The sequence below is a fragment of the Zonotrichia leucophrys genome, chromosome 2, assembly GCF_028769735.1.
Source record: "Zonotrichia leucophrys gambelii isolate GWCS_2022_RI chromosome 2, RI_Zleu_2.0, whole genome shotgun sequence".
NCBI classification, from domain to species: Eukaryota; Metazoa; Chordata; class Aves; order Passeriformes; family Passerellidae; genus Zonotrichia; species Zonotrichia leucophrys.
This window is the reverse complement of record NC_088171.1, coordinates 13,928,143-13,943,954: the sequence shown is the minus strand read 5'-3', so window position 1 is coordinate 13,943,954 and position 15,812 is coordinate 13,928,143. Positions and strand designations below refer to the sequence as shown.

Sequence of the window (15,812 nt, the reverse complement as noted above, 5' to 3'; positions counted from 1 at the left end):
CATAAAACCAGCATAACTTTAAGTTTCACTGTCCCTGAGGTTCTTCAATATCAGTTATCTAATCCTTAACTGGGAGATTCGCCATCTTTAATTTAAACTTTAAATTAAGCAAACCATAGTTGCCCCAGCTGAAGAAATCTTGGGAAGACACATCATGAAACCAGAAGTTTTGCAAGTTACTTTTCCTTCCTGACTGTATTTCTTTAGTATTCTTTGATATCTTCTTTCAAGACTTCTGCTGTAGCTGGAGTAAACAGTAGATAGGATGCAAAAGATATCTATCAGCTCCAGAGAGAAGCCATAATGGCACAGATAATCCCCTCAGTAAGCAATGATTTCTTGAGATGATAATTTATGTGATGTGTGTGTGTGGTGTGTGTATTTAACCAACAGAACTAAACATTTACAGAGAGCGTATGCAATTTGCTTACTGGTGCTGAGTGTTTTTCCTTTCTGTTCTTTTGGATGAATGCACTAAAATCTCCCTTTTCCCTAAATTTCATACACCAAACATGTGCATACCTAATTTCTATGAATTTGAATGCTCAAAGAATTCTTTAAAAGTGTCTCATTCACTTTGGCCCTGAAGGTTTCTCTGGAATTCATGAAGAGCACTGGCTATCTGCATTGCCCAGTCACTTGTAAAATGTCATCTCTTCAATTCAGCAACCTAGAATGATGCAGCATAGCTTTGGGAAGCAGCAGCATTAAATTAGAGATGCAAACTGCAGACTGTAATATTAAAAATGTGTTCTCCTACTGTGGCCTAATTTGCCTTTTTCTTTTTATGCTGATAATGTATCTGAACCCACACTGTTAGCAGCGTGTAATAAGTTTCTAGGCTTTTGGCATCTGTTATGGACAAACTGTGGATTCTTTGCAGCTTCAAACAGCAAGTGAAATGAGAAGATCGATGGAATTCGTGTTGAGATGTGTGACATGGAACTGTGTCTAAACAAATGTAATTTTGCAGCAGGAGCACCCAAATTGTGTTGAGGCTAAAAAACAGATCTTGCTTAAAACATGAATTAATTAACTGCAAAGCATTTCTTTCTGCTGTTGTTACACAAAATAAAGGGCTGGGGATTTGAGCCCTGTAATTCAGCATATAAAGCTGCTGTCAGAACCTCTGGCTTAGGAAGCCTTGAAACCGCAGGATGCTGGAAGTGTAACGGGGAAAGGATCACGACGTGCTTGCCTTGCTTCTCTACTTTTCCTTAGGCATCAGCTACTGACCACTGCCAGAGCCAGGATATCCAACCAGATGGAGGTTTGGTCTGACCTGGCATGGCCACCCTTAGGTACGAATATATGAGATCTGGGTATTTTTTGATTTTCAGCCCCTTCCAGGGCTGGATCACCACTGAGGATGAGTGAAAGTGTGACTGGAGCTCATTCTAAAGCATTGTTATTCAGGTTTGGAGTAATTTCAGGGAATGTTGTGCTGTTCAAAAATATGAAAATCCACTGGATATACAGTCCTACTCCAAAGAAGGAAATGGTGTGTGTTCACATATTCTGAAAGGATTTGAAGTAGAAAGGAAATTGTAACCTTCTGATTGGGTAACATGAGATACCATGACTGTGTTGTACTTAACCTTGTATACACTTCTGGTGTTAGGTGTGTGCCTCACTTTTACAGGAATGATCTGGAAATAAGCATATTTTCTCAATATCCTTGCCTGTTTTTTTGCTTTTTGTTTTTCTAGTTTTCTTTTTTATTAGTTTGTTTGTCTATTTGTTTGTTTTTAATAGCACATTCTTTGTAACAAAATCCCCTGGCATTAGTGGCTGGAGCACCAGCCACAAGGAGCCCCAAGTTCATTTGGGCTGTTCAGGTGTTGTTGTTCTGCACACATGCCCATGCTTTCAGCTGAGATGGTAGGAGCCAGTTTGTCTGAGGGGATATTCAGTTTGCTTTAGATGTACCTTCTCTTTCCAGATCATAGACATTTATGTAAGGCTGTAAAGTGTAACTTAGAGTTCTGCTAGCAGTGGAATAGATAATTCATTCTTTTGTTTAAGTGACACATTCTCGTTCCTGAATCTCTGCTGTCAGGAAAGCAGGCCTGGCCCCATGTTATTGTCTCTTGGTGAGTGTATAAGAATAGAGGCCTGAATTTGACATTGTCAAGTTGCCTTCTCAGGGCCATGGCTGGGGAAAACTGCCCTGGAAGGGGGCAAGTTAATTCACATGTGACCCCAAACTGCTGCTTGAACCATGGCTATTCACATTGCAGCAAGCAAAATTGGGAAAAAGGGGTGAATCCCATTGTACTTGTTGAGCCTATAGCTAAGCTGTTTCCAGTCTCTGATTTTAGACTGCACAGTGTTTGGACAAAAGCAAGATGTGCTGGGCAGCTGATGTCAGAAAGGGAACTCTTCACTATGAGCACAGATTTTTATTGGTATTGACCTTTCATATGTTTAGAACAATGCTGCAACAGTGTGCAGGTGACTGAGTTGTCCTTTTGATTAGTGCTGAGAAATACCTGCTGGAATTAAATACACAAAGAACAGCATGGAATGGTTTGTCTGCTGTGGGAAGAGCTTCTTGTCCTGTGCAGATCCTTGAGTCTGCTGGACTGACTGAATTAGGGGCAGTTCTACTACAAATGCTCTTGGGAAAGCATGATCTGAAGGTGCCAAGTGAAAAGGGAGCTAAATGTGTTCTGCAGTATGTAGACCAGAAAGAGAGAGAATGTTACAAAGGAAGCAGGAAGTCTGAAAAAGTCTTGATTTAATTTCCATAAATGTTTGTTCTAAAGATACAGCAAGTACCAATATGAAAAAACTATTATATTAATCCCATTTCTCCCCCTTTTCTGGAATCTTCCTGGTTACAACTCCTTCTATAACACTTAGTGGGGTTTTTTTCCCTTTTTTTTTTTTTTTTTTTTCTTATCTTGGGGATTTTTAAAATTTTCTTTAAAATACTTTTCTTTTTTTTTTTCCTATGAGTGCTAATATTCTGTGCAGTTGCATGAGCCTGTATTTAAAGCTAATTCAAAGGGTAAAAGAAAAGTCTCTGGAACACATATATGAATGGCCACAGTTTCTGGGGAAATAAAGTTTTTAATGGAATTAGAATCTCAGTGACATATTGTGAAAGACTTCTCTCTATTACACCCCTAAGATTTATGTAGGAGATGGTCCAGACTCCTACAAATTCTTGTTAATAGTGAGGAATATATACATTAGTGTGCCAGATGACATATCTATGTGCCAGATTAAAGCAAGTGAAGTTTGAGTGTACATTTCAGCTGAGATGGCCTTCTGGAGAAGTTCACTGTCTTTCTGACCATTTTAAAGCTCTGTTTTATTGATCAGCTGCTTGAGAGTGAAAGGTTGAACTAATTCAACCTGAATTAGTTTTGTCTGAATGTTGTAAGAGTACAATCTTTGCTTACAACAAATGAGGGTTGTAATTCATGAGGGACATGAATTTACCCAGTTGTCTAAAGTTTTCTCTTCCAGTATTAATTTCAGATGCTTATACTTCAAGTGATTATGATTTAGAAAATTATGGAAGATAGTAAATTTTTTTTTTTAAGGCAACTTTAGACTTCAGGAAAAATGTGAGAATAAAAATGGAGTAAGGTATTGTTTTTAGTGATAATGGAGGGGTTGGTGTGGTAATGATTTGCCTAGATGCCAGTTAAAAGTGGCCTTTCCTATAGAATTTGGGTAAATTGGCTGATCAATGTATAGGAAAATAAACAGTTTCATTACACTTACTTCGGAGTGCCTTCCTATGCAGGGATTCTCTTATAGAGTAAAATCTGTTAGTTTCTTAGCAAAATCATCATTCTACAATGCAGTGTTCTTGTGTTATTCCAGCAGAGCATGGAGGGCATGGAAAGGTATTCTGGAGGGGAAAACAAAATCCATTGTCCTGAATCTTCACAGGCCAAGATGCCAAGGTTAAAGGGGTCAGTTCATTTCTGTTTTCCCTGTAGGCTGGAATTTCCCATGTGTGTCCCAAGACAATGGTGTGTCAGTGACAGAGCCAAATGTCCATTAGGATGTGGAATAGGGATTATGCTTTTGGGAAAATTTTTGTTTGTTCATTTGTATGTGTTTGATTGTATTTTTGGTAAAAATATATAAGAAAAATAAGGAACACAACATTTTAGAAATTCAGTCCTGAGTTTTGATCATTATTGTATGTTTCTGAGATTTTCTAAAAATGAAGTTCATATCTACCTTGAGCATGTTCATATTCATCCAAGGCCATGAAAATTAGGTTTCTTAATTATGTATTATGTTGCTGGCATTTTCTGTTGTTCAGGATAAAATATGAAGGCTTCTCTTTTTGTTCGAACTTGGAGAGAAGCTTGAAGTTTTTCATGGCATGGAAACTGAGAAACTTAATTTTTAAAATTCTGAATTACTGTAACCTGATATGTAGGTGATTTTGCTTTGTTAGTATTGACACATGCTGGATCTCAGTATTTTATGGTAAAGGTATATAACAAGTGAAGACATGAAGTAAAAATATAATGGAAATTTAAAAAAAAATACAGCAGCAGTTTACTAGAAACTCACATTTGCATTTTGTTAAAATTGTTTTTTCCAGAGAATATTACTGATTAAATTTTCTTTCGTCTAAAATCTTCCTGCATCAGTATAGAATATCAGATATTTCAAACATGAAGGAAAGAGGTTGCTTGCTATTAGGTGCCCCAGACTGAAAACCGTGCCTCCATTAATATCAATGAGGATTAAAGGTGAAACAATACATAGCCATTCATTAGTCATCAGTATCGGATGGTCCATCTAGCTTGAAGATCAAGTATTTGCTTTAGAAAGGAACAACAGCTGTATCAATTGCAGATGTAATGGGTTTGAATAAAAAGTTTAGAGTTCAAATTGCCTATATAGTTGTGCAAATACATAGTGAATTTTTGTGTGCAGTATCTACAATCTCTAGGGCATGTCTTTGCAGTGGGACTGTGGGATGGAGGTGGTGAATTCCTGATCATCCAGTCCTGAGGAAACATCTGTGGATATGAAAGAAGAATTCACTCCACCAGATATAGGCTTTGAATCTTGGTGTTGTCATAAGTTACCACTTCTCTTTTCCTGAGGTTTGGTTTCTGAAGTGGCTATCAGACTGATATTTGTGGTTGGAAGAAGGAAAAAAAGACTTTAGTGGCATTTACTCGAGATATTTTAAAAACAGTGAGAAGGATTGGTATGAGTAGTAATAAATTTAGATGAGACTGTGGAGGGAGAGATCAAGACTGTGAAGGGAAAAGGAAGAAAGGAAACTTCAGAGATTAGATAAGCAGCCACAATTTTCATGGCACACATGATCCAAGCCTCAGAAGACATTGTGGTTCATATATCATTGGACTGTGACCCGTGAGGGAAATTCTTTTTAGCAGAAATACTGTAATGAACTGGCAAACCCCACATACGTTTTCTTTGAAACCTTTTGTCTTTATGCCAATGTAAGCAAGAGAAATGCTTTTACCATAAGCCTTTAGATTTCTTATAACCCATGATTCTTGCTTCATTCTTAACACACTTAAGCAGTGGGTTAAAGTTTTTTCCTTGCTTTTTTTTTTTTTTTTTTTTAAGAACAAGTCTAAAGGTTTTTTCTTGTAATTAGGGTAAGGGAGGGGGGGGAATATCCCACTGGACAATTACTTTCTGCATATTTTTAGGTCTCTCACATTCAATAGAGCTCATCAATGGGCAGTGCTGAACATTAAAATGCATGAAGTTGAATTAGGCTGTTCGGCCCCCAAATGGCCCCATAGGCAGACACCTTGAAAGAACTGTCATTCAGAATAAAACTAACAAATAATATGTATTTTAGGCTGGAAGCATAGAAGCATTTAAAGTTTGAATCATAATCATAAATGGACGAGTATCAAAAGCAGTTATGGAATGAAGCCAAGAAATTATCGGTTTTTCAAAACACCATTTACAAGAGGCATTTTTGATTTTTCTTTGGTTACAAATCCATAGATATATGCAGGCAGCATAATGAATCATGACAGAAAGATCTTTGGTGTATGAGGTGATGGGGTTTGTTTCTTCAAGTTTTTCCTTTGCTGTGTTTAATCTGGAATTGGTCCCTATTCCTGTTAATTTTAATTGTATGCTCTGAATTTAGAGGTTTTATGTTGGTATACTTGGCATGCTTCCATTTTATCCTTCCTTGCCATGCTGGAAATGGGCTCTGGATCAGACACTGCAAAGGACATGCATTTGCAATGATGCTTTTGAAAGCAGGCCTATCCCCAGCAGCACACATCTGCTTGTTGGTGCTGCTGCTCAGCTCACAGTGCTGGCCATAGGTGCATTCTCCAGTGTCTAGTAATAGTGGGTGAGCCCATGCAGTGAGAAACTCTCTCTTGCTTTTCTTTCGTAGGTTTTTGCAGGCTGTTTTTGGCACCCAAGGGATTGAAAACGAATCGTGGAATATTGTCCAGCACCAGGAAAATTTGGATGCTGCAGAAGAAAGATGGCTTTTCCTTCCTCTTTGTTTGAAACCTCTCTGGTCAGTTGAAATGTATGCCTTCTTTCTATATTGACTAACATGGTTTTTCTTCATAAATCAAATAGAACACATCTGGAGACACTTCCTGGCAGATATGCTGCTGTGATTTGTACTTACAGAGGATCAAGGATGAGTTTCTTCACTTCAGAGGACAATTCTTCAGGGATAATTTCTTGAGTTTGTTGGGCCCCAGTTGCACAGAGGAATACCCTGCTCTCTGAGCACAGGGGTGGTGTCTTCCATAATGGTTCTATACTCTCATCTGTGCCTTTTGTTACTCTCTGGGACTGTAATGATAGAGCATGATGGGTTGCATTTTGGTGTTTTTACAAAATTGCAGGGTCTTTCCAGATGTTTGTGGAGACCAATCTTCAGGGGTATGGGAGGAAAAGAAAATAATCTAAAGGAGGGGAGGAAAATTTAGGTGTGAAATGCATGCAATGTCCCCTAGACTGTGCACTGCCCTCTCATGCATGTTCTGATAATCACTAACTTTCAGAAATAAGGCAATAAATAATGCAGTATCTCCCACATTGGCATACCACACATGCATAACCTGATGCTACTAATGCACATCCTCCTGTATCCCACTGCACTTTTCTGCCTGGAAATTGGACCTCAACAAGACAGGAAGTCTATTTGCCCCTTTCTGCCATGTGACTACATGAAAGTGAATCAGATTATGGGTTGTCCTGAAAGAGTTACCAGTAATGCTATAGAGCACATTTGAAGAAAGCCAAAGTTTTCTGCTTGAGTAAAATTTGTTTTGCTGATGAATTCCGTGGAGCTTTAAGTGGAAACCCTCTTTGGTAACTGAACAAAGCCATCAGGTATGTTATCTGACTTGACAGTCTGGTGTTTGATTAATCAAACTGTTAATTTGATTTTAAATGACTGATGCTCTTTTAGTACATCTGACTTAAGTGCCTGTTTATAATTACGGTACTGAATCAAAGGCTCTTCCCAGCCATTGTACAGATTAGTTTGAAAAGATGTGTTTTGATTTTAGTAGTCGTAAAAAAATAGCATTGGTGTTTACTTTAAAGCACAAATATGTTCAAAGAAACACATAGTTAAAGTGATAAAGCAGTGCCCTCACACTTTTTATCTGAAAAAGGAATGCAAGGGTGCAATTTTTAATAAGTTATATAAACAGCACACTTTATCTTCTAAAGAGATAACGAGTTTGGGGGCATTCGTAGCAATTTGATTGGTGGGCACTTAGCTTTGTGTAATGAACATACATCATGAAAAACTTTTGTAAAACTGCTGGAGGTAGGGGATTTAATCTTGTGTGCAGCTGCTTGCATCTTGTATTTTGCTGGGAATAAACTCCTGTGGAACTTGAAAACCAAGTGATGGCATATAGTGACTCAGTGAGCTGTGGTGTATTTTCAAGTGGATTGGAGCAAATGTTCAGATATCAGGAGAGCTGTGGAGGTTCTGGGGAAATGGAGGTTATGGGGAAGGTCCTAATCCTATAGACAGCAAGCACACAATTCCTTGAAATAATCTGTGTAGTTCCACTTGGCCTGATAGTTGTATGAAGGATATGAACCCTTAAATATAAATTAAACTGATCGGTTTCTGCAGGGTTCACTTATGGTTGTATCCACAACTGCATGAGAGTGTCTGCACTTGGAAAAAAGTCACAAATTTCTGCAAAAACACTTTTTTGAAATAGTTTAGATTATGGCTAATCACTAACATGGAAAATTCAATCTCTAGTAAATGTGTAATATACTTGAAGAGTGTCATTTTGGTGTAGCAAATAAAAAATGTCTGGAGGCATTATTTCTGCCTATTTTTAAACTCTGCATGTCTCAGATAATACATTATCATCTCCAATTTTCCTTACAATCAGCTTGAATATCTCAGGGGTAAGTATTGCAACACTGTAATTATACAGCAGATAATCTGATCACATTGATGCTATTTCTTCCAAGTGTGTTTTTGGGCACTGTAGCTAAATGAGTGTTTAAAAAATATTCTAAATTTAAAGAAAGTTTTCCATGCGTTCTTGTTTTGTTTCCCAACTACATATTGGTCCAAGAGGCTTGATTTGCAGAGGAAAGATATTCAGCACTTTCTGGAAATTAATAGCCACATAGGCAATTCAGGCACTGTAAAAGCCCAAATCATCAGTCATTCTTGAAAATCTTGGTTGAAGAACACTAGACAATACAATCTCTATTTCTGTAGGGTTTACTTTTTCCTGTTTCTTTTTCTCATATCACAATTTCCTAAATTCTTCAATCACTGAAACCTTTCCAGAGTACGCAGACATGAATTTTGACCATGAAACCAAGCTAAAACACTTCCTTGATTCTTCCTTTTAGTTTTGCATGTATCATGTAGAACAGTGTGAAAGCATGAAACAACACTATTTTTTTTTTCTTCACAAGGCATTTTTTGGGGGAAAAAATAGTCTCTAAAGGAAAGAAGCATTGAGAAATTTAGTTTTGTCTCTTCTCCATCCCCATCTGAACCCTAGAAAGCTGAATATTCTCACTTAGGTTTCCTAAATGACTCTTACTTTGTTGGCATGTCACTAACCTGGCTTTTCAAAGCCTGGTTTATAGAAAAAATACTGAACTTGGCTGGGTTAATGGAGCTTGTGTCCCTTGAATGAAGTAAAATGTACCCTGAGAAGAAGTCACATAAATATGTGGGCCTGATTTTAATTTTTTTTTTTTATTTTTTAAATTTCATGCCTCTGTGTTCTTCCTGTGTCAAATTCACAACCAGGTTACTTAGAGAGCAGAGCACCTTTGTGAGAGCTGTGTATCCTCAGGATTCCAGGGTGCACTGAATCCTGGATCACGCATGTAGAGGGTTACTCTGGGCTCTGTTTTAATTTATCCATCTGTGTTCAAAAACACTGCAGGTTTGCAGTGGGGAGCCACATCATTGTTCTTTTTTATTCAGCCTGAGACTGTTGAAGATCCTTCCTGGGGACTGGAATGGCTTAGAAATGGGGTGAATTTGAAGTTCAAGCGAGATAGCGAGAAATGTCTACTGGGAATACTGAATGCAGTCTGAGGCAGTGGCAGTGGTTATGACTTTGTGAAGCCATGACACCAGTGAGAATGGCATTTTCCATAGGTTTTCAGAAGCCTGCAGGGCCCAGTGAAAGACAGGAGCATCTGTCCTATGTGTTTCTTGGGTTTGTGAGTTAAAAAAAAAAAAATGTTTCTTTTTCTTTCAGAATGAAAGAAAAAAGGGCTTTTTTTTTTAACTGTAGGAACCCTAGGGATGGGGCCAGAATTAATTTCAACTAATTGTAATACCCAGCTGAGATTAGGAGCCCTGTTCTATAGAGCATGAGAAGAGGCAATTTTAGAGTAGCAACACTGAATTATCCTTTAAAGCTGTCTCTCAGCATTGACTTATATAGGCAACCTTTGTTGATGTGCCTCCTAATTAGGCACCCCAGAGAAATTCCTGCAGTTAGTGAGATAAATTTGGATCTCAGTGAAATAAAACTTCCTCAAATTTATCTCCTGTCCATAGCAAAAAATTATATAGAAGAACATACAAGCATTTAAATTTTACAGAAATGTGTATTTTTAATCTGGGGGATTGATCACTGAAACTTACTTTGGTTTGCCTTGCTTTGCTTGGCTAAAAAGATGAGTCAAAACCTAATTTTTTTCCTCAGATGATTTTTATTTGCACCATCTTTATTACTTTTGAACATATTTTTACAGCCTAAAGTTCAAAATTTCCATTTGTGTATCACAGATGATGAGTATATCATATTTGATAATGCACTGCAGAAATATTGTTTAATTTGGAGGACTCTGTTACAGAGAAATAGAAATAATGGTACCATTTACCTGAAATGGCAGCTGTAAAGTTCTGAAAAAATAAGCAATATTTAATAGATAATAATACTGCATGTGACTAAACATTCTTTTCCAACAAGATATGAATGGGCTCCTTTCAGCAGTCCAAAATTTGATATTAGGTTTTGGACATATTTAAATCAGTCTCATTCTTCTTCTACTAAAACTTAAAATTTAAATAGTGAAGAGCTTAATTATACTTTTTTCTTTTAATTTGCATGTTTTGTATGGATCTCTGGCTAGAATTGCACTAGAGCAAAACCTAGATTATTTTCATATCAGATGAAACAGTAGCATGGCAGAAGAGTTCAGTATAGAGGATTTAACATTCTTAAAAATATGTTATCACCATTCATTTAAAGAAGTCTGTGCAAGTTATCCAGAATAACTCTTGGAGCCAGAAATAGGCATTTTCTCACAGTGTAATTCACTCTCTTCTCTAGCAGTGACCTCCCAAAGAAATTCCTTCACGAAGAAGACATTTCTGTGGGGAAAAGGAGGAATGTGAACTTGTGAATCCTGATAAATAGCTGCTGCTAAATTATTAACTGAATATCTCAGCCTCAGTTCTGGCAGTTCCAGCTCTTGCTCTCCTTCAGAGCAGCTTTGTCTTTAAGTGTAATAATTGTTAACTATAGCAGGAACACTGAAAGTGAAGGGAACAGGAATTTACACTTAACAAAGAACCTTGCCAGAAAACTCTTTTGTTAAGCTGTCCTGACTTAGTTATAAATAAATGAATGTACTTATTTTGGTTGTACTCAGATGTGTGTGGGTTTATGTTGGTGTGGTTTGGTGGGTTTTTTCCCATTTTTTTCTTCTCTTTTTTTGTAATTTTTTGTTGTTTTTGGTTGGTTTGGTTTTTTGGTTTTTTTTGTTTATTTTTTGGTGAGGGGAAACAGATTTTTATGTATGTAATTAGGTAATTGGTTCTGTACTGCCTATGGATTGAAGCCAAAAGCTATTAACTTCAAGTATTCAGAGCTTTAAATGCACAAGGCAGAGTATTTGCAGGGGACGAGAACACGTATATGGATGCACTGCTGTGTGCAGAGAGAGGTTATGGGTGCTAGGCCACACTATTTGAATTTCTTTGGATATACTTAGCATTAATGGTGAAGTTGAAGGGGATCTCCTCCTGCTGCACAAGTTCCTGAGCACTTTCACCCGTACACTAGTTTTGGCTGGGAGCTTGTGCTGGTTTTAGTTGGCTTGGATTTGCCAAATTGGTGATGTTCCCCTCTGGATTGGTCACTGCCAATGAGCTGAGCCCAGGTGAAAGAGGATTTGCAGTAGTTTGGAAGGGGAAGGAGTTTGCTGAACCCCAGGAATCCAGGAGAGTGTGTACAGGATGGACAGAGAGTCCAGGCAGCTGGTGACAAGGGACTTCAGAGGGATTCTTTTGAATGTTTTTGTTTGCACATTTAGTCACTATATTGAAGATTTTCACTTTCAAGAAGCTGATGCAGAGTCAGCTCTGCCTAGCTGGTCTCAAAATCCTACAAAATATCTTTTTTCCTAGTCAGACCCAGCCATCAGCCCCTGGTGTGGCTCCACCAGAGCAGGATGGTCCTAAAGGTCACCTGCAGTACCTGTCCCATCTGCTTATGCTTCACTTTGCTTTCTGTGCTTTGTTAATGCTTCTTTGACATTAACACACTAATCCTGCCTGAGAAATCCTCTCTCCATTCTGGAACTAGCAGAGTTCTTGCTGCCACCTCTGCTGGCACAGCTTTTAGGGTATTCTCCAGGGTGGTGGGGCTGTAGGAGAGTGAGTGTTCAGGTGTTTAAACTGGGTTTAATTGAGCTAATTTCTGTACCAGAGTTAATCCAGTTTAGAGCTCTGCACTGGTTAATGTTGTCCTCTTCCAAATTAGCTTGCAGAGTTTTCTGCTCAGGAGCAGAACTGTTCTTGGTACTCATACAGGTTTTGAAATCTGCTTTGTTCAGTCAGAGTCTAAGTAGATAGCACATATGTTTGTGATCCTCCTCTCTCTCCTTTATGTGTTTAAATCCTAACTGGGGAGCCTGGAAATAATCTTGCCTAACTTCTAACAACCAGATTTTCTTTTTAATTATCTAATTCTTCTCATATAAAGCAAGAAGACCCCAAGAGGGACGCTATGAATCTCTAGAGTCTTCCCTTGTGCTTATGTCTCTAGTTGTTACTCATTGCAATATTCTCAATATTCTCAATATTCTGTATTTGGGCAAAAATCCTTTTTTTTTTTTTTTTTTTTAATCTGCATTAATGAAAACTTTGGAAAGTGTGTTGGTGATTCTTGGAGTATTTGGGGAGTGAAGAAAAAAGACAATGAGTAGTAAGAGAAATCCTTCATCTAGTCTGCAGGCACTCCTGAGCAAATCATATTCCTAATTTTCTAATTAGAAAGAATAAAATATGTATAAAGTTAGTGGTGAGTGGTTGTCACTCTACAGTTTAGACCAAGGCTTGTTTAGATTAACTGGAAAATTTTCCATGTCTACTACATAAGTTGGAATTGGGTGCTTCAGGAAATTTTTATGAATGGCATCTATAATGTAATATTTTAAAGACTTGTTAGCACCAGATAGAAGTTTCTAGTCTGACAGTGTGGAAGGGAGAATATCCCATTGGACACAGCTCTGATGAATATATTTTCTTAATAGATCTGTAGATGAAAGTAAAGACTTTTATAATTGTCTGGCCTGATGTTACTGAGATGAACAAATTTCAGTCACTAATGTTTTTAGGAAGCCTCCTACTTGTCTCTGAACAGTAGTGTATAGTACAGGTTGTATCATAAATATTTATACACAAATATAAGAACATGCATCATAAACTTAATGAATGAAAATTTGATTGTGGTCAAATTGAAGATGTGGATTTCCAGAGAGAAATGATAATGTCTGAAGGGTAATCTTAACTAGAACAGAATAATGTAATTAAAACAAACTATTGCAGATTCATTGATAATACTTCTACTTCAGAAACAGAGTTGGCATGTCTTCATCTATATTGTTTATTAAAACTTCTCCTTTCTGCTTTGATTCTTTCATGCTGTGCTTAGAACTTCTATTTGCTGAGGAATTAAGCATTCACATTTGCTTCCTGAGTCTTTTCTTAAGCTTGTGTCAGACAAAACGAAAGAAAAACAAAGATTGTCTGGAAATTCTAAAGTTATTTAGTTTTATAAATCCTTTCAGGAGATCCTGTGTTTACCAAGTGAACTGCATAGGGTTAATTTGCTAAAGTGTTCTGAAGGACTTGCCCAAATGAGAAAAGAAACATTACCTAGAGTTGCTGTTCTTTGCCAGGAACAAAAGTAAAACAAATCAGTGGCAGGATGAGTGGATCCGGTTAAATAATAATGTCTCTCCAGCAGGAAGTCTGTCTGTCAACTGAAAGGTGAGACAGCAACATAATGACAATGCCCCGTGGATCAACTCTGAGAGTGAAAAAAAACATCCCACAACACAACCCACCCCCAAAAACCCCTCAATGAAAATATAAAATGACAGAATTCACAACAGCATTTTTTTAGTCTTTAAGCTCAAGTGTCTGAAAACACATTTCTTCTCCAGGGTTATTCACATGCAGATTCCTCCTTGTGGTGGAATGCCCCAGGGTAAGGAGAGCAGAATTTGGCCCTTTCTGTTTGCTCACTGAGGCCAAGTGCTGCTTTCTCAGTGAAATACCTGCCTTGGAGCTGTACAGCTGTGATATGCAAGAGTAGCTTTGGCATTTCCTTCTTTTCCTTTTTTTTGCTCTAGGAGGTGAGTTCTGTGAAAGCTGAAGACTGTGTGGAAATTAAGCACGCAGGGGTAGGTGACATGCCCGAGTTTTGGCTGGAGTGGGGATGCTTTCGTGACAGCAAAGATAGAAATAAGGCCTATCAGAATTAATATCGAGTTAAAACATCCACAAAGCTTTTCAGTCTGGTGCTCTGTTATTTGTATTTCAGTTCTGGATGAATGCAATGCTCCTGGGACCCATGAAAATTCCCTGGAACCAAGAGCTGTAAGTGTTCATTGTCTCTGAGAGAAAAGAACGTGTTATTTAAATATGGATTTAACAGCTGACAGAAGTTTGAAAACTTTGGTCTCTGTTTCTAGGACTTTCAGCATATAATTTTTCAAAATCAGTGTATTTTTTTTAATATATGAAGCCTTCTCACACTGGCATTGAGAAATCCCAAATTGCCATTTGTGCGTTAAAACATCTGCAGGAAACGAAGGTGTTGGGTTGTGCTGCAGCGATGGCTCAGCTCTCATTTCCATTTGGTAATTGCTGTGAAAGGTTTACCTGCTGTAGTGTAGTTTATGTTGTCTGGAAACGCCTCTGTCTCTGCCTGTGGCTGCTAAGCAACAAGCCCAGATATTTACTGTCAAACAAATAAAACAAAAGCCTCATCTGCCACTTGGAGGCCCGACCTCATTGTTACCCAGCCACTCAGCTGGGCCATCATATTCAGAGTCAGCTCTAAACTTAGTTTTTGACCACACAGTAATTTAACTGTAGGAATCTTTTCAGTCTTCATTAAGTATACTTCATTAAATAGAGAGATTGTAACTACATGGAAGTATTCTAACGCCTCATATATTATTTATTTTAAATTGTTATTTTTTTTCTCCATCAAAGGGTGAAAGGAAAACTTACTTCGTGAGACAGCTTAATTTTCAAAAGTAGAATTACCTTTTTGTTGACCCTGGAACAACAAGGGATTTCTTTAATAAGTTCCTGCCATGATTAGAGCTGAGCCCTTCCCTTCTATTACCTTTCTTGCTTGACCCAAAACAATAACTAAAATGTATTTCTTGGAATTGGTCTGGAGAAAAAAAAAAAGGAATATAACAGAAAACCCAATTCCCAGAAGGAGCAGTCAGGCAGAAATGTTACTGACAAAGGGAAATTACCTTTGAGGCAAGTAGGTAATCAATAGTAATCAAGTTGGTGGCTCTAAAATACAGAAGTTTCCTTCAAGACTTGTATTATGTTTATCTGCAGTGGGTCAGAGGCCAAGACAGACTAATTGCAATTGAGGTAAGCCTTTCAGAAAGATCTGGGGGATGTGGAAAATTCAGTTTTTAACAGCTGGAACTTGTCCCCTTCTCCAAGGCTGTGGTTGCTAGCTGCACCCTCTGTCCCCATGACCACCAGTAAATGGGTGGCTCCTTGCTGTTCCAGCAGATCTGTCTCCTGGTCGTTCTGGGAACTGCAGATGGCATCTGCCAGGTATCTGTACAGTCCTGCACAGGCAGAGGCCCTAAAAGCACAGAGAAGTGGTTTTGGGAATAACTTCAACAGTGCTGCTAAAGTCTGTTGCCAAAAGTAGGTACCCAAATATGTCTTTATCCCATATACTGTGCACCTGATTGTAGGGTTATGCAAATATTTTAACGTAAGCTAGATAAATGAATTTTGGTCTTTTCACCAAGCGTGTGCTGGAAATGGGTGCCCCTGGAATGGT

General features: G+C 38.0%; 1 long non-coding RNA gene across 2 annotated transcripts in view; it reads left to right on the top strand.

Moving 5' to 3' along the window:
- The window catches only part of LOC135443606 (uncharacterized), a 76,953-nt gene that overhangs the window by 41,591 nt on the left and 19,550 nt on the right, over positions 1-15,812 (top strand). For both annotated transcript variants that reach the window (XR_010439078.1, XR_010439077.1), the window contains exons 4-5: positions 6,386-6,514; positions 14,307-14,362. This is a non-coding gene — a long non-coding RNA (uncharacterized LOC135443606). The remainder of the gene's footprint in view (positions 1-6,385; positions 6,515-14,306; positions 14,363-15,812) is intronic.